This window comes from Pleurodeles waltl, chromosome 3_1, assembly GCF_031143425.1.
Source record: "Pleurodeles waltl isolate 20211129_DDA chromosome 3_1, aPleWal1.hap1.20221129, whole genome shotgun sequence".
Taxonomy (NCBI): Eukaryota; Metazoa; Chordata; class Amphibia; order Caudata; family Salamandridae; genus Pleurodeles; species Pleurodeles waltl.
Window position 1 is genome coordinate 412450046 of NC_090440.1, and position 19743 is coordinate 412469788.

The 19743-nt window shown below is 48.4% G+C and overlaps 1 protein-coding gene across 2 annotated transcripts in view; it reads right to left on the minus strand.

Moving 5' to 3' along the window:
- The window catches only part of VPS33B (VPS33B late endosome and lysosome associated), a 691895-nt gene that overhangs the window by 533154 nt on the left and 138998 nt on the right, over positions 1-19743 (minus strand). The gene's annotated exons all lie outside the window — the stretch shown is intronic.

Sequence of the window (19743 nt, forward strand, 5' to 3'; positions counted from 1 at the left end):
AGGATGGAAAGGTGCAAAGAAGGATGTTGGTTCAAAGAAGTGGGTTTAAGGCAGTTGAGAGGCCGGGGTATATAAATGGTACCTAGCAAACAAGAGGGAGTAGGGCTTCAACTCCTTTGTCAAGAGGCATTGAAACTGTGGTCCAGGCAGGTAGAAAGAAGGAGGCTCCACCTGGGCACATGGGTTCTGGGTGTACTTGATGAAACAAACTAGGCCTGCTTTCTGTTGCTTTCTGGTGGCATTCTTTGCTAACCAATGGTAAAGTGCATATGCTCTCTGTCTGAATTGGATTGGTGATTAGTTTATCCATAATTGGTATATTTGATTTGCTGGTAAGTCCCTAGTAAAGCACATTATGTGTGCTCAGGACCTATAAATCAAATGCTACTAGTGGGCCTGCAGCGATAATTGGGCCACCGACACGAGTAGCCCTGTAAATCTGTCTCAGACCTGCTACTGCAGTGTCTGTGTGTACAGATTTGTACTGCCAGTTCGAGCCGGCAAGTGTACCCACTTGCCAGGCCCAAACCTTCCCTTTTACTACATTTAAGTCACCCCTAAGGTAGGCCCAAGGCAGCCCCATGGACCGGGTGTAGTATATTTAAAAGGTAGGACATGTACTGGTGTGTTTTATATTTTAGATTTCCTGTAGTGAAATATTTCCAAATTCGTTTTTCACTATTGCAAGGCCTATCTCCCTTAGGTTAACATTGGGGTTTGCTTTTAAATATCTTTTTAATGCAGTTTACCATTGGGAGCAGATAGAGATTTTGAGTTTGGGGTCTCTGAACTCACAATTTAAAAATACATCTTTTAGTAAAGTTAGTTTTTAGACTGTAAGTTTGAAAATGCCATTTTTAGAAAGTGGGCATTTTCTTGCTTAACCATTCTGTGCCTCTACTTGGCTGCTGAATACATGTCTGGGTCAGACTGACAATTGGGCTGTTTGTGAATTCCCTCTAGTCAGTGACACAGAGAGCTGAGGTGTGCCCTGCATATCCTGATGAGTCTTCCTGGGCTACAGTGGGAGGGAGGAGCTGACACATGCACTTGAAAGGGCTGTGCCTGTCCTCTCACAATACAGTCTCCAACGCCCTAGTGTGTGTCTGGGGCGGAGCAAGGAAGAGGCAAGGTCTTGTGCACTACAAAGACTTTCCTTTGAACTTTGCCTACTTCAAAGGCAGAAATGAGTGTAAGTATTGGACTGCTGACCCCACAACTTTAGATTACTTCTGGATCAAGAGGAAACTCTGCCAAGGAGAAGAGCTTGATGCTTGAGGAGGACCTGTCACTCTGCCTGTTGCTTTGCTGTGCTGGCCTGCTGCTGCTTTTGCCTGAAGAGAAAAAGGACTGAACCTTGCTTTCTGAAAACCTGCTTGTGCACTTTTCCCAAGGGCTTAGGCTGAGCTTGCTCCCTGTTATGAAGTCTCAAGGACATCAAAGACTTCATCTGCCAGTGCTGATCTCTTCTGCTAAGAGTCCTGACTTGCTAAGTGGTGCCAAATCCAGCCCCTGAGCCCTTAGAAGTGGAAGCTGGTAACCTGCAAGGGAAAATCCAGGCACCGCTGTGTGCCCGTTAGATAAATTGTCGCAGTGCCTGTCCCGTGGCTGACAATTTGACGCAGCACCTTCCTCGCAGCTAGAGAATCGACGTAGCACCTGTTCTCAATGTAGACCCTTCATGCAGCGCGTCATAATTTTCCACGCATCAACCCTGGGCGTCAAAATCTTCAACATCTCTGCTCAGACCTGAGGCTGCTTGTACGGAAATCGATGCATCCCTTTCCTGAGAGGAAAGCATTGACGCATCGCTTACATGGCAGAGAAAGAATCAACGCACAGCCTCACTTGCGAGTAAGGAATCAATGCATCGCTTGCTTTTCGAATGCACATTCGCCCGTGCGGCTGTATTTTTGACGCACAGCAGGTACTTTGTGCTAAAATAAACCATCCATTAATTTCTATGGGTTAAGACTCTTTTTACTTTAAAAATTCATACCTTTGCTTGTGTATGTTAGATTTGTGTCATTTTGGTCTTGTTTGATTTAGATAAATATTGGCTATGTTACTGAACTGGTGTGGAGTCCTTTTGTGTTTTTACTTTGTTACTGTGTGTGTTGGTGCAAATACTTTGAACATTGCCTCTGAGATAAGTCTGACTGCCTGTGCCCCTACCAAGGGGGTGAGCAGGGGTTATCTAGGCTAGTATCTCCCTTACCCTGACACGAGTGAGGGTCCCTACGTGGACAGGGTGCAAACTGACTGTCAAATAAAAACCCTATTAGACTTGGCATCCTTGGTGTGGTCTCCCCTAACTTTTTGACTCTGCTTCCCAGGTTGTTGATGTAGTATGCTGGACTCTGTTTTTGCTGTTGTTGATACTTGGGGCACTTTACCACTGCTAACCAGTGCTAAAGAGCAAGTGCTCCTATGTAAAATGTATGTATAATTGGCTTATCCATGATTGGCATATTTGATTTACTAGTACGTCCCTAGTAAAGTGCACTAGAGGTGTCCACGGCCTCTAAGTCAAATGCTACTAGTGGGCCTGCAGCACTGGTTGTATCACCCACATGAGTACCCCTGTAAACATGTCTCAGACCTGCCACTGCAGTGTCTGTGTGTGTAGATTTAAACTGCTAATTCAACACGGCAAGTGTGCCCACTTGCCAGGTCTAAATCTTCCCTTTTCATACATGTAAGGCACTCCTAAGGTAGGCCCTATGTAGCCCCATGGGCAGAGTGTAGTGTATGTTAAAGGTGGGACATGTACTGATGTGTAATACATGTCCTACCAGTGAAATACTGCTAAATTCAGTCTTCACTGTTGCAAGGCCCATCTCACTCACAGGTTAACATGGGAGCTGCCTTTAAATAACTTTAAGGTGCAGATTCCCTTTGAGAGCAAATGGAAATTTGGAGTTTGGGGTCTCTGAACTCACAATTTAAAAAAGACATCTTTTAGTGAAGTTGGTGTTTAGATTGTTAGTTTGAAAATGGCACTTTTAGAAAGTAGGCATTTTCTTGCCTAATCCATTCTGGGACTCGGCTTGCTAGTGGATTCCCTGTCAGAGATAGTTTGACAGTTAGGCTGTTTGCACCTCTCCTCTAGACAGTGGCACAAAGGGAGCTGGGGTGTAGCCTGCATATCCTGATGAGCCATCTGTGCTAAAGTGGAGGGAGGAGTGGTCACTTACACCCCTGTGGGCTGTGCCTGCCCTCACACAATGCAGTCTCCAACCCCCTGGTGTGTGTCTGGGGCCTGGCCTGGGCAAGGCAGGATCTTGTGAACAGAGACTTTCCTTTGAAGTTTGCCTACTTCAAAGGCAGAAAGGGATGTAAGTAGAGGACCCAAAGCCCCAGACTTTAGATCACTTATGGAACCAAGAGGAACCTCTGCCTGGAGAAGAACCGAAGAGCTGAGGAGAAGTGCTGCCCCTGCCTGTGACTGTGCTTTGCTGGGATATCCTGCAGTTGCTGCTTCTGCCTGTGAAAGGGGACAAATACTGGACATTGTAGTATATTCCTGCTTGAGAAGAATCTCCAAGGGCTTGGACTGAGCTTGGCCCTGTTCTGAAGTCTCAGGGCCATCAAAGACTTCCTCTGCCAGCACCTGGACTCTCTGCTTAGACTCCTGCCCTGCCAAGTGGTGACTAATCCAGTCCCTGGGCCCTTGAAAGGAGAAGCTGGTGGGAAACAACGAAAATCCAAGAAAAACGACTTCAGATGACTCTGGACCGTCGCCTGCAACCAGAGCTGTGGTCCTCGCTGGAGTGCGACGACCTCACAGGCCCGATGCCACTGCAGTCTCACTGAAGTCCGCGACTCCGTGGAAGTCGCCGCACCACGCTATGACTGCCGGACATCGACTCCACCGGAAGTGTACAAATCCAACGTTTCGCAATGATTCCGCCTCACCTCCACTGCTCCGCAGCAAGGACCTGCCACCTCTTTGAGATTCCTCTGCTCCTTCGCTCTGCAGCACCGGAACCGATGCCACCTCGGATCTAGCGACACAGTAATCCCCGACTCCGTGCACTGGCTTGTTTCCTTATTTTCACAAGGTACTGCACCTGGGGGTCTGTGTGACTCTGTGACCGGCGCCATTGGTGTCGGATTCTTGGGAACGACTGTCACAGCGTCTTGATATCACCTAATCGAAGCGTTTGTGTTTCTAAGTGCTATTTTTGTACTTAATCTTTAAAAATTCATAACTTGACTTGTGTATGTTGGAGTTTTGTCGTTTTGGTCTTGTTTTGTTCAGATAAATATTGGCTATTTTACTAATCTGGTGTTGAGTCCTTTTGTATTGTTTGTACTGTATTACTATGTGTGTTGGTACAAATACTTTACACATTGCTTCTGAGTTAAGCCTGCCTGCTCGTGCCAATCTACCAAGAGGGTGAGCAGGGGTTAACTGAGTTTCATTCTCCTTTACCACCCTGACTAGAGTGAGGGTCCTTGCTTGGATGGGGGTAAAATGACTGCCAACCAAAGACCTAATTTCTAACAGACCCCATTTCTAACATATACTTAAAAAAATGGTTACAGGGCTGTTATAGCTAGGTTTAGAATTTACACACACAAACAGAGAAATTCAGCTGTTACAGTGCCCTAAGGTAACTAACTCACACCCTCGCCATGCAGTTTTCTCATCAATAATTTCACTGGAAGTGTGACAGCGATAATACCAACGATATCACAGAAAATATCATGAGCGATGTGTTATAAGTAGCAGTGCATGGCAACGGCACAAGTTATAGTTACCTTAAGGCACCAGTTACAGTTACTTGAACTATAACTATAACAGCTGAATTTCTATGGTTGAGTGCGTGTAAATTCTGAACCTAATTAGAATGGCCCTGTAACCATTGTTTGTTTTTAGTGAATTTCTAAGGTTTTCAAAAGTCTAATTCCTAACTATAACGTCCCTGTAACCTTTGTTTTTTCCAGTGAATTTCTATGGTTTTTAATGCTATTTCCTAACTATTCCAGTGTGTGAGAGGGTGTGTGAATGAGAGTGTGAGCGTTTGTGAGGGTGTGTGTGTGTGTGAGCGCATGTATGACTGGCTAAGTGGGTCTGTGAGTGGGTGTGGCCATCTGGATGTGTGAACAGGTGTGTGAGTAGCTGTGTGGGTATGTGAGTCGGTATGTGAGTGAGTGGCTGTGTAGGTCTTAAAGTGGAAGTGTGAGTGACTGTATGGGTGTGAGTGGTTGTGGGTGTGTAAGCAGTTGTGTGAGTGTGTAAGTGGGTGTGTGAGCGTTGTGTGGGTCTGTGAATGGGTGTGTGAATGGCTTTGAGGGTCTCTGAGTGGTTGTGTAAGTGGGTGCATGAGTGTTGTGTGGGTCTGTGAGTGGTTTTGAGGGTCTGTGGGTGTATGAGTGGCTGTATGGGTGTGTGAGTGGTTGCGTGGGTTTGTAAGTGCATGTATCTGAGTAGGTGTGTGGGTCTGTGAGTGAGTGTATACACTGTTTTGTTTTCTTAATTCAGGCCTGAGTCCAGGAGGATCCGCGATCCTCATGTGGTCAGAAAAAGACATTTCTGGACAACTTCTGGCCCATGACGGGTCCCTCACAGATGCCTCCATTAGTCCCATAGTCATATTACCCCTTCCCTGATCACTTCTATCACTTTTTAATTTAATACATACATATAAACACATACCCATTCATGTGTCTAGATATAGATATAGATAAAGATAGAGATGCATACATATCTGGACCTGAAAGGGCATTGTTTTGACTTATACTGGTTTTTGGACAAAGCTATGGCTCTCTGATGAGTTCTAATACGAGCGAAACACGTCAGGATTGCTTCTATTCACTCTATGTTAGTTTGGATCGTATTTTATAAACTTAAAGCTGTAATACTGTGCCTGGAACGGGAAAAGGAGTTTATTAGTTTTCAGCTCAGCCTGGATGATAATAGTTAACCCTATGCTTAAAGACTTTGTTGCAAAAATGGAAAAAAGCTTTGCTACTTTTCAAGCTCCTTGTTAGAAATTGGGTTTCTTGTTGGCAGAGGTATGCACCCTGTCCAAGCAGGAACCACAATCCTGATCACGTTAAGTCACCAGCACATCCTAAATTAACATGTCCTCACCCCCTGGTAGCTTGGCACACAGCAGAAAGGCTTAACATAAGAATTTGTGCAACACATTAAACAGAAAAACAATGACAACACCACAGAAAAGATACCACAACTGGTTAGAAAAACAAAGCTTAATCTTATACAAAACAACAAAATCCAATAAGGAGAACTTGAGATATGAATTTTTAAGGAATAAACTGAATAGCGCTAAGAAGCAACAAACGCTTTCTTGCCACATCTGGACTTGCTGGACCAGGACAAAGTCAAGAGTTCAGGTTGATCGCAATGAAGTGCAGGCCGACTAAAGGGACTCAGTAAGGCCGGCTGAACAAAAGTACCTGAATCCTAGATGTGTCAATGGAGCTGCGAGGAGCATAGGCAGTGGTGCACCAGTGTCAGTCCCCACAGCAGAGGATTTGTGTCGATTTTCCCCATGCAGTGGTGAAGATGTGTTGATTTTCATCACGCAGCAGCTTCATACCAAGGTGCAGTGCTTCCGAAGCGATGTGCCAGAGTCAATACCTGCAGCAGAGGAGATATGTTGATTTTCACCATACAGCAGCGACAATGCAGAGGCTCCAAGGTGTGGCAGTTCTGAAGGTGATGCACCGGTTCCGGCTTTGCAGCAGCAGTCATGCGTCAGAGTTGATGCCCACAGAAAAGGCGATGCGCCAGTTCCGATCCACGCAACGGGGGCAATGTTACGGTTCTGTTCCTCACCACAGCAGTGAAGCCTTGATTCTTAATGGAGCAGAATTTTATAACTACTTCCAAGGGCCCAGGACTAGACTGGCACCTCTTGACATGGCAAGACTTACAGATGGGAAATTCCTGGTGCTGTAGGTGATGAGTGGGAAGTCTTTTGTATCCCTGAGACTTCAGAAGAACAGGAGGAAAGCCAGCAAGCCCTTAGAGTCACTCTGGTTCTGGATTGGAGAGATTCAGGTCCAGTCCTTCTCACTCCCAGGCAAGGACAATAGCAAGTAGAAGCTCAGCATGGCAGAGCAGGAGTCTAGCAGAGTGGCAGTCCTTTCAGCAGCACAGCAGTTCTTCTTTCTGGCAGAGTAACTACAGGTACAGAAGTGTACCGAATTAGCAGGGTCAGAAGTCCAGTTCTTATACCCAATGGTGCCTTTGAAGTGGGCGAGACTTCAAAGAAAGGCCTTTGAAGTGCACAGGGTCCCTGCTCTTAATGGCCTGGCTCCAGACTCATTACAGGCGGGTATGCAGCCCTTTGTGAGGGATCAGGATGCAGCCCATTCAGATGAAAGTGTCAGCTCCTGCCTCCCATCCTCTCCAGGACGGCCCATCAGGCTGTGGATGGTCCATCAGTCACACCTAAGGACCCTGTGTTTGTGGCTATCTAGAGGGAATGCACAAAACACCAGCTGTCACCCACCCAGACTTGTATTAAGAGACAGGCAGAAGGCACCAGATGGTGAGAGTAAGAAAATGCCAACTTTCTAAAAGTGACCTTTTCAGAATTACAATTTAAAATTTGACTTCACCATAAGTTGTGATTTTAAATTGTGATTCCAGAGACAACATACTTGGGGGGGTTCCCATCTCTTTCCAATTGGAAATTACACTTATAAAATCTAATAAGGCAATCTCAATGTTATCCTATGGGAGAGATAGGCCTTCAGTAGTGAAAAACTAATTTAAGAGTTTTTTACTACCGGGACATGTAAAACTTAAAGGTACATGTCCTACGTTTTAAACATGCTGCATTCTGCCCTTGGGTTGTTTAGGGCCTACATTAGGGGTGACTTATACGTATTAAAAAGAAAGGTTTAGGCCTGACAAGAGGGTTAACTTGCCAGGTCGACATGGCAGTTTAAAACTTCACACACTGGCTCTGCAATGGCAGGCCTGGGTCATATTTGAAATCTACTGAAGTGGGTGACATAATCAGTTCTGCAGGCCCACCAGTAGCATTTAATTTACAGGCCCTGAGCGCAGGTAGTGCACTTTACTAGGGACTTATAAGTAAATTAAATATATAAATTGTGGATAAGCCAATGTTACCATGTTTTAAGCAGAGAACACATGCATGTTAGCACTGGTTAGGAGTAGTAAAGGGCACAGAGTCCTAAAACCAGCAAAAAAGAGGTAATCAAAACAGGAGGCCTGAAGGCAAACAAAAAAGTTAAGGGACACCACGGCAAGGATGCCAGGTCTAACACATGTCCTCCACAGCTCAAAGTGGGTAGAGCTCCTCAACCCCTTGAAAGATCTCTTCACTAAGGCCATCATCACTGGTTTGGTGTGTTTCAGGACAGTGTTCCACCATAAAGTCGATTCCCTGAATGAAGATGGACCACCTCAACAGTTTGGAATTCTAACCCCTCATCTGCATTAACAATCCGAGGGGCCTGTAGCCTGTCTGAACCCGGACGTGAGTACCAAACAGGTACGGTCTCAGCTTCTTCAGGGCCCAGACCATAGCAAAGGCTTCTCTTTCTATTGTGTTCCACCTCTACTCCCTGAGAAGTAGCCTCCTACTGCAGAAGGCTATAGGCAGATCCAGGCCCTCTTAATTTAGCTGTGAGCGCAAGGCCTGTATGCCATGCTCTGAGGCATCTGCCTGTACAATGAATTCTTGAGAAACGTCAGGGGCCTTGAGGTTGGGTGCTGTGCACATAGCCTCCTCCAGGGTGTCAAAAGGTTTCTGGCATGCCTCTGTCCAGATCACCTGAGGTGGCTGCTTCCTGGAAGTCCTGTAAGTCAGCTCTTTCAAGGAGGTGACATTGGTGCCATATTTCTCGACAAACCAGTGATGTCACGAACTGCACCCGACTTCTCACCTATGGATGCAGGATTGGAGAAAACACCCGGTCTGCTTCAGGTTCTGGATAATCCCAGATATGGGCGACCATTTCTAGTAGCCACGGTGCCACTTGACAGAGAACGCCAAAGCAGACCGTACCCTCCAGAAGGAGCCCCAGAGGAAAAACCCCAAGAACTGGGGGAAAAACCTCGAACAGGAACTCCTGAAAAAGAAGAAAAAAACAGGACTTGAAAACAGGAAAAATCCAGGAAAAAATTCTCCAAAGGCGAAAACAGGAATGACAAACAGAAGCGAAGAGCACTACCAAGGGAAAGTGTTTGCAACGCAAGGTAGAGCAAGACTGAGTGGCTTATATACTGGAAAAGGGGAAGTGACATCACAGGAAATGAAAATAACATCATCTTGAATTGTAAAAAGCCCATAGAAAAGAATAGGGGAAAAAGGATATAGTATATAAGAAAAAGAGCATGCTGGGAAATGAAAACAGGAAAAAGACAACATGGACATCAGCAGGAACAGTAAGGAATGCAGAACACAGAAAGCAAGAAAAAGAAACGAAAAAAGACAAGAAAAAAGACCAGAAAGAAGACCACCACCGACAGGGGAGAAGACAATGCCCTACAGTTGGTAAGAGCGACGCGACCGGAAGTGCAAAACATGCTTCCTGGTACGCGTTGCCAAGACGGCAAGAAAACGCGGGGTACGGTGCTCCGAGAATCGGCAGCGTGTACCGACCGTGGTCGGAAAACAAGACGCCGCGTCTAGGCATGGCGTTACAAGTGAGACCTATGAAGGCTGTCACTTCTGTCTGGGTTTTGGGGGATTCCCAAGCCAGAATGGTTTAAATTTTAACCTGCAGGGGTTGCACCTTGCTACCTCCCACTTGGTAATCCAAGTAGACCACTGAACTCTGCCCTATCTGGCACTTACTGGCCTTGCTAGCAAAGTGTGCACTCTGCAGAGCCTGAAGCTCTTCCTTGAGGTGGCACATGTGGTCCTCCGAGCTAGAGCTGAAGACTGCAATGTTGTCTAGGTAGGCAGTACTTAAGTTCTCCAACTCAGCCATGACCTGGTGGACCACCTCTGGTAGGTGGCAGGGGCATTTTTTAACCCAAAGGGCATCACCGGAACTTGAAGTGCCCTTCGAGGGTGGAGAACGTAGACCTCTCTTTGGCCCCCTCAATCACGGCAATCTGGGTGTACCCAGACGTTAAGTCAAACGTGCTGAAAAACTTGGCAGCTCCAAGCCAGACTATGAGCTCATTAGCTCGGGAGCAACGGCACTGAGCCCACGGTAGGCCATGCAGAACTTAAGTTTAGGTGTGACACCTGGAGGGGCAGCCTTGGGGACAAATACCACTGGGATGGACTGTGGGCTGGTTGAGGGCACAATAACTCCTAAACCCCATCTTGGAGACCTCCTCCTTAATGCTGCCCCTCACGTTGTCAGACAACCTATAAATGTTGTTTTTCACAGGTATGTTGTCCTCAGTATCAATATCATGAGTGCATCAGGTAGTGAGTCCTAGGCTAAATATGAATAAAAAGGCCAACTGCCCCAGCTGCCGGCAGCATTCTCTCTGTGGGTCTAGGGTCCGTGTAGGGGATAGCCTGACACCCTCCACTAACAGATCCTGCTCCTTGAACAATAGGAGGTTGGGGAGAGTTTCACTCTCCTCTTCCACCCCATCATCAGTAACCAGCAGAGTAGTAGGGTCAGACCTCTTGAAGTGGAGCTTGAGGCGATAGACATGCAGGACCCTCAAAGGGTTCCTGGGAGTCATGAGTTCCACTAGGTAAGTAACATCACTCCTGAACTTCTTGACCACATAAGGCCAGACCATCAGTCTTGTAGGGCCTTGGGCTCCATCACCCTCACTTTTTGGCCACACAAACTCAACCAGAGTGGCATTCTGGTCATACCAGCATTTCATGTCCCCCTGCCTGGCATCCAGATTCTTCTGAGCGAGTTTCCGGAGGTGCGCTGTCTGGATGAGGCGTGCCAGCATGTAACTGACCGCCTCCTCAGGGGCCTTCTAGTGCACCTCCTATCAGTCCTCCATCACCAGAATAAGAGGGCTGTTAGAAATGGGTGTCTCTAGTTAGCAGAGGTATGCACCCAGTCCACCTAGGGACCACCACTCAAATCAGGGTAAGACGGATACACGCTAAAAGATAACCTGTGCTCACCCTCTGGTAGCTTGGCACAGAGCAGTCAGACCTAGTTAAAGAGGCATTGTGTAAAGTATTTGTGCAACACTCATAGTAACACAATGAAAACACCAGAAAAAGACTCCACTCTGGTTTAGAAAAAAACAGATTACATTTTAATGAGTAAAACAAGACCAAAACGACAAAAATCCAAAAAGTAGAAGCTGAGATATGCACTTTTAAAGAATAAATAAAACTGTAGTCCTTAGAAGCAGAAAGCACCAACCGGGGCTATCTGATCATGATAGACCGGGCAAAGTGAAGAGTTCAGGCCAACCCCGATGGAGTGCGTGTCGGCTACTGAGGCCAACCTTGTCCACTGAAAAAGTACCTTGTATTGAGGGTTGCATCGACGTTGAGGATCCGATACGTGCAGCCAAGAGATGAGGAAAGTGATGCGTCATCATCGAGTCACGCAGCTGGTGATGCAAAGGCGATACTTCAGGGTTGAAGGTGACGTGGGTATCCTGAGCCAAGTCAGTACTGTGATGTCCTCGTCCTCGGTGGCAATGCATCGGTGTTGAGGAGAGATGTGGCAGTTCTGATCAGTGCAGTGACCGCAATTGCCTGAGGAAACAGCTGCCGAACCCACTTCCAAAAGCCCAGGACTGGATTGGCACCACTTGGCAGGGCAGGACTCACAGTTGGCAGAGTCCAGAGGCTGTAACAGGGTGAGTGAAGTCTTTGATGTCCCTGAGACGTCAGAACAGGATGCAAGCCAGGAAGCCCTCACAGTCACTCTGGGTTCAAATGAGATGGGTCCAAATGAGATGGGTCCAGTCCTTCCTCATCAGGGCAGAGGGCAGCAGGGCAACACAGCCAAAAAACAGTTATTCAAGAACAGCAGTCCAGAGTGGCAGTCCGTGTAGGATAACAGCAGTCCTTCTTCCTGGTAGAGTTCTTCACAGGTCCATAAGTGTAATGATTTGATGGGATCATAGATCCAGTACTTATACCCAGCTGTTCCTTTGAAGTTGGGGTGACATCAAAGAAGAGTGTTTGAAGGACACAGAGATCCTTTATTCCTACCTTTTCTTCAGACTCACTACAGGGGGTTAAGGATTTCTTTGTGTAGGAGCAGGACACTGCTTATTCAGGTGTGTGAACTCCTTCCACCAATCCTACCTAGGATGGCCCATCAACATGCACATGGCCACTCAGTCACACCTACCCTTCCTTTGTGTGAGGGTGTCTAGACCGAATATAGTGGACGTATAGTGGAAAGAGGCTGTAACCACACAGGGCTAAGCCAAGGAAAATGCCAACTTTCTAAAAGTGGCATTTTCAAAATTGTAGTATTAAATTGCTAATGTTTACCTATGAGAGGGGTATGTCTTACAGTAGTGAAAGCACAACTTTGAGAGTTTATTAATATCAGTACATGTTTTATTTACATGGTACCCTGCCCTGTGGGTTACCTAGGCCATACCTTAGAGATGACCTATGTAATAAAAGGGGAATTTGAGGCTTGGCAAGAAATATTAAATGCCAGGTCTCCAGGACAGGATATACTGCCCACACAGGCTCTGCAATGGCAAGCTTGCGATGTTTAAGGGCTACCTGAGTGGGTGGCACAAACCATGCTGCAGTCCCAGGAGTAGCATTTAATTACGTTGATATATAGCATACCCCATGTGCAGCGATAAAAAAAACTAAATACAAATTCAACTTTGTTTCCCCGCGGCTGGCATACCATACAACAATCAAGCGGTCCCAGGCCTCGTTTCAGTGCCATCCTGACCCTATGTATACATCTCTACTGCAAATTCACCCCCATTCGCTCAATTCAAATTCAGAACCCTCAAATAGGTCGGACATGTCAATTCTGAAAACTCCCCAGACAGTATTTGTAAGAATGGTTGCCAAAGTTCCTTAAAGTCCCCACTCCGCTGATGTGAAGTCAAAGTAAGCTTTTCCATTGCGAGGATAAACCAAAGCTTATGGAGCCATGAAGTTGCTGTTGGGATCTGGTCAGTCTCCCACACGGTTACCAACAGCTGTAATGTTGCATTTAAAGCCAAGGCCATCTGCCGTCCCTTCAATCCTTCAATGATCTCAGGGGGAAAGTGAGAGGGTTGGGAAGGCCAAGCAAAATGTACGCAGGGAATCTAGGGATCTGAGTATCAAACGCCGTGTCAATAATGTCTATTATGTTTTCCCAGTACCGATGAAGCTTAGGGCAGCGCCATAGTAAATGGACAAGCGACCCCCCACCCCCACACCCCTCCCAACAGAGGCTAGACTTAGCGGGATCCCAAGCGTGAATCCTTGCTGGGGTGTAGTACCAAGAGGAGGCCACTTTATAGGCTGCCTCTGTACCTGCTGCATTGTAAGCTGTGTGGTGTGCCCTGTAAAAGATGCTCTCCCACTCCTCATCTGAGAGTTCCCTCTCCAGTTCCCTCTCCCACCTCAGCTGGCCCTTAGTCTTAGGCTAACGGGCCTCCCCAGCAGGAGAGCGTAAAGCTCTGAGATCGCACGCTTATCGTCCTTTTTCATTAGAATCAATTTTTCAAACGGTGTTAACGGGCGATCTATTAATGTCCTGTTGGCTGGTAACAGGGCCCAGTGTCGTATTTGCTAATACATCATCCTATAAGCCTCGGTTAGGCCGTATGTCTCCCTCAGTTGGTCTAAGGGGATCACCCCCTGCTCATCAAAAAGATATCCTACCCTTTTACAGCCCCCTTCATACCATCGATGCAATGCCTCTGATTGAAGACCCGGACCAAAATCAGGGTTCGTACCCAAGGGGGTCATTGGGGACGGGAAGGTCGTCAAGCCCACTCTGGCAGCCACCCGGTCCCACACCCTCATCGACACCTCCGTGACTGGGGATACGTACAACCCCAGCGCTCTGTGACGGCGCCTAAGCCAGGGCTCCTTCCATATGTGAGAGCCAACCACCGCCTGGTCCATGAAGCACCAATGTTTCTCGGAAGACGGGCGGCTCCATTCCAAGAGGAAACGCAGTTGTGCTGCCTGGAAGTATCGCAGAAGGCAGGGGACCGCCAGTCCACCCTCCTGCTTAGGGCGGTACAACACCCACCATGGTGGCCGCGTCGCTTTCCCTTCCCATATAAATCTTAGAACCGCTGCTTGGAGGGTTGCTATCGTTCGTGACGGGGGTTCTACCGGAAGTGCCTGAAACACATACAGTACGCGTGGTAGAATGGTCATCTTCACTGCCGCCACCCTGCCCAACCAAGACAGTTTAAGTCTCCCCCAGTTCTCTAAATCTCGCTGCACCTCCCGGAGCAATTTCGTGTAGTTCAACGTCGCCATATGAGCGACCGTGGAGCCCAACTCGACCCCCCAAGTATGGAAGCTTTGTAGAAGACCATATAAAATGGAATCGGGCCTGCAGATCCCTTTCATGCTCGGCACTGATAAAACTGCCCATAGCCTGTGACTTTAGCATATTTATCCGGAATCCCAAGACCCGTCCAAATTCCTCTAATACACCCATTAGTTCAGGCAGTAAGGTCGCAGGTTCCGCCAAAGTAAGAATCACGTCATCTGCATATAATGATATGGTATGCTTATCTCCCCCAAACTTCACCCCTGTGATCCGAGGGTTGTCCCGGAGCTTCTGCGCCATAGGCTCCATATAAAGCGCAAACAAGAGGGGCTTAAGCGGCACCCCTGCCGGGTCCCTCTTTGAACTGAGAATGGCAAAGAGAGCGTCCCGTTAACTCGGACCGCCGCCCGAGGCGCCTGATAGATGCAGCGAATCCATGCCATAAAACCCGGGCCCAGCCCGAAGCGCTCTAGCACCTTGAACAGGTATGGCCAATGAACCCTATCGAACGCCTTTTCAGCATCGATAGAGAGGAAGAGCGCCTCCCTGCGCGAGCGTTCAGTTTTATCCAATAGATGAAGCAGTCGCTTGGTATTATCACTACACTGCCTATGCTGTATAAATCCTGCTTGATCGGGATCCACAAGCCCCGGCATATAATAGTTGAGACGATGTGCCAGACTGCCAGTGTAAGGAAATGCCTCCTTGGCATGGTTACCCCCTGACTTTTTGCCTTTGCTGATGCCAAGTTATGATTTGAAAGTGTGCTGAGGCCAGGTAACCAGGCCCCAGCACCAGTTTTATTTCCCTAACCTGTACCGTTGTTGCCACGATTGGCACACCCTGGCATCCAGGTAAGTCCCTTGTAACTGGTACCCCTGGTACCAAGGGCCCTGATGCCAGGGAAGGTCTCTAAGGGCTGCAGCATGTCTTATGCCACCCTGGAGACCCCTAACCCAGCACAGACACACTGCTTGCTAGCTTGTGTGTGCTGGGGGAGATAAAATGACTAAGTCGACATGGCACTCCCCTCAGGGTGCCATGCCAACCTCACACTGCCTATAGGTATAGATAAGTCACCCCTCTGGCAGGCCTTACAGCCCTAAGGCAGGGTGCACTATACAATAGGTGAGGGCATAAGTGCATGAGCACTATGCCCCTACAGTGTCTAAGCAAAACCTTAGACATTGTAAGTGCAGGGTAGCCATAAGAGTATATGGTCTGGGAGTCTGTCATTCACAAACTCCACAGCACCATAATGGCTACACTGAAAACTGGGAAGTTTGGTATCAAACTTCTCAGCACAATAAATGCACACTGATGCCAGTGTACATTTTATTGTAAAATACACTCCAGAGGGCATCTTAGACATGCCCCCTGAAACCATACCCGACTACCAGTGTGGGCTGACTAGTTTTAGCAGCCTGCCACACACCAGACATGTTGCTGGCCACATGGGGAGAGTGCCTTTGTCACTCTGTGGCTAGTAACAAAACCTGTACTGGGTGGAGGTGCCTCTCACTCCCCCTGCAGGAACTGTAACACCTGGCGGTGAGCCTCAAAGGCTTACCCCCTTTGTTACAGCACCCCAGAGCACTCCAGCTAGTGGAGTTGCCCGCCCCCTCTAACCACGGCCCCCGCTTTTGGCAGCAAGGCCAGAGGAGATAATGAGAAAAACAAGGAGGAGTCACTGGCCAGTCAGGACAGCCCCTAAGGTGTCCTGATCTGAGGTGACTAACTTTTAGAAATCCGATTAGGGATGCGTGCCCCTCCCCTCAGGGAGGAGGCACAAAGAGGGTGTAGCCACCCTCAGGGCTAGTAGCCATTGGCTACTAACCCCCCAGACCTAAACACACCCCTAAATTGAGTATTTAGGGGCTCCCAGAAGCAAGATAGATTCCTGCAACCTAAGACGAAGAAGGACTGCTGAGCTGAAAAACCTGCAGAGAAGACGGAGACACCAACTGCTTTGGCCCCAGCTCTACCGGCCTGTCTCCCCACTTCACAAGAACTGCTCCAGCGACGCGTTTCACAGGGTCCAGCGACCTCTAAAGCCTCTGAGGACTACCCTGCATCTAAAAGGACCAAGAACTCCCAAGGACAGCGGCTCTGCTCCCAGGAAGAAGCATATTTGCAACAAAGAAGCAACTTTGAAAGAACACACGTTTCCCGCCGGAAGCGTGAGACTTTGCACTCTGCACCCGACGTCCCCGGCTCGACTTGTAGAGAACCAACGCTACAGGGAGGACTCCCCGGCGACTGCGAGCCCGTGAGTAGCCAGAGTTGACCCCCCTGAGCTCCCACAGCGACGCCTGCAGAGGGAATCCAGAGACTCCCCCTGACAGCGACTGCCTGCTTCTAAGAACCCGATGCCTGGTAAGGACACTGCACTTGCAGCCCCCAGGACCTGAAGGATCCGACCTCCAGTGCAGGAGCGACCCCCAGGTGGCCCTCTCCCTTGCCCAGGTGGTGGCTACCCCGAGGAGCCCCCCCCTCTTGCCTGCCTGCATCGCTGAAGAGACCCCTAGGTCTCCCATTGAACTAGACTGCAAACCCAACGCCTGTTTGCACACTGCACTCGGCCGCCCCTGTGCCGCTGAGGGTGTACTTTTTGTGCTGACTTGTGTCCCCCCCAGTGCCCTACAAAACCCCCCTGGTCTGCCCTTCGAAGACACGGGTACTTACCTTCTGGCACCCCCTTCTCCATTGAAGCCCATGCGTTTTGGGCACCACTTTTACCTCTGCACCTGACCGGCCCTGAGCTGCTGGTGTGGTAACTTTGGGGTTGCTCTGAACCCCCAACGGTGGGCTACCTTGGACCCAACTTTGAACCCTGTAGGTGGTTTACTTACCTGCAAAACTAACAAACACTTACCTCTCCCAGGAACTGTTGAAAATTGCACTGTGTCCAGTTTTAAAATAGCTTATTGCCATTTGTATGAAAACTGTATATGCAATTTTGCTAATTCAAAGTTCCTAAAGTTCCTAAGTGAAATACCTTTCATTTAAAGTATTGTTTGTAAATCTTGAACCTGTGGTTCTTAAAATAAACTAAGAAAAGATATTTTTCTATATAAAAACCTATTGGCCTGGAATTGTCTTTGAGTGTGTGTTCCCCATTTATTGCCTGTGTGTGTACAACAAATGCTTAACACTACCCTCTGATAAGCCTACTGCTCGACCACACTACCACAAAATAGAGCATTAGAATTATCTCTTTTTGCCACTATCTTACCTCTAAGGGGAACCCTTGGACTCTGTGCATGCTATTTCTTACTTTGAAATAGTGCATACGGAGCCAACTTCCGACAGCCAGTGAATAATTTGGCATCACTTTTCAAAAGGGACATCGGCCTGTATGAGGTGCATTCCTCGGGGTTCTTCCCCGGCTTCGGGATAACCATGATAGTAGCATCTAACATGCTAGACGTAAGAGCCCCCGTGTGTCGAAAGGAGTTAAAGAGTCGCACTAAAACGGGTACAAGTTCCATACAGAAGGTCTTATAAAAAAGCTCGGAGAAACCGTCGGGCCAGGTGACTTCCCGGTCTGCAAGCGCGCAATTGCTGATATAACCTCCTCTGCCCTTGTAGGTTGATCTAACGAAGTCGCCTCCCCCTCAGTCAAGGGAGTAATTGCTATACCCTCTAGGAAGGCCTCCGGAGTTGAATTACCGGGCTCCTCAGCCCCATATAGTCTCCGATAGAATTCCGCGAAGACCTCCGCAATTTGGTCGCTCGTACGCGCTTCCACTCCCGAGGGAGAGCAAACCATTTTTATCATTGACGCCACACGCTGCGCTCTCAACCTATGTCCCAGTAGCTTCCCACATTTATTGCTTCCCATATAGTACTTATGTTTAAGGCGGACTACCGCATACTCTGCCCTGCCCCAGTCCAACCTACTCAGCTGCTTCCTTACTTTCTCAAGCTCTCGCCATATTCTCGGTGCACCGGTGTGCTTATGTGAGCGCTCCAACACCCTCACACGCTGTTCTAAATCCTCTCTGAGTCATCTCCTTGCCTTATTGTCCCTAGCAGAGAGCAAAAACAACAAGTGATGGATGGAATGCTGAACATTGTCAAACATTCACCCCCAGTACAGTGATCTGGGCCTAAATCCATCGTTTTTTTGCTGCCCATGCCATTCCAGTTTGGACCCAGCCATATGCAAATCAGTCTTGACCCTGTTCCCCATGGGAACAGTCCAGCCCGAACTGCTAGGCCAGGTCTTCCCTGGACTGGAAACAAGCATCCTGGGACCGGTTTCGGGGTCTCACCCCTCATCAGCCAGGCTAGCTTGAATCCAGTGGCATGGGAAGCACGGGACCCACGTCTGGGCATACCCTTCCCACTTAGGGCGACAAAGCAAAAACAACAAGTGATGGACGGAATGCTAGCAGAGAGCGACATCACCTCGCCCCTCAATACAGCCTTTGGTGCCTCCCACAGCGTCGCAATGCTAGTTGTCCCGTCGTCATTTAGGCTAAGATAGTCTATTATTGCCCTACGAATCGCCTCTAATGTTGCACCATTCTGAAGCATTGAGTCCCTAACTCACCACCCCGATGCGCCTAAGCGCTCCATATTCATGTGAACCTCAACTGTAACCGGGGCGTGATCTGACAGGGCTCGAGGCTCAATCACTGACTCCCTAACCTGGGGGAGAAACTCCTGCGCGGCCAAGAAAATGTCCAACCTAGCATATGTCTTAGTCGCTGCCGAATAAAAGGAATAATCTCTTAACGTGGGGTGCACACTCCTCCACACATCCACCAGGCCACACTCACCCAGCCACCCAACGTCATAGACCCTGTCTGCCCATACCGATGACCATAACGGTCCAGGTCACTGTCCATCACCAAGTTAAAATCGCCCCCCACCAGGATGGCACCATCAGGGGATTGCAGCAGCGAGGTCAAAGCCTGTTTTAGGAAGATTTCCTGCTGGGAGTTAGGCGCATATAGGGAGGCAATACTGAAGGAAAAAAAAAACAGTCTCAATCTCATGGCTAGAAGCCTCCCTTGCACCTCATGCAGTTTTGATATCACTTCCCCAGGGAATGAGCGCGCTAAAAGTATTGCCACCCCTGCATGCTTTGATGGTGCCGAAGATCAGAACTGCCTGGGGAACCCCTTAGAGCACATACAATAAGTATCTTTTGGGACAAGGTCCCAACGGAAGATCAGGCGGAACGGATGGCCCCAGGAGTAGGACACATTGTGCGCTCGCACGTGATCTGTGATCGGTCTACATTCTCTCCGCCTCTGCAGGGTCCGCACAGAGAGGTCGTGAAATAGTTGGAGTTCATGCCCTCGAAAAAGTATCTGCTGAAGATTGTGAGCCCGCTGTAGG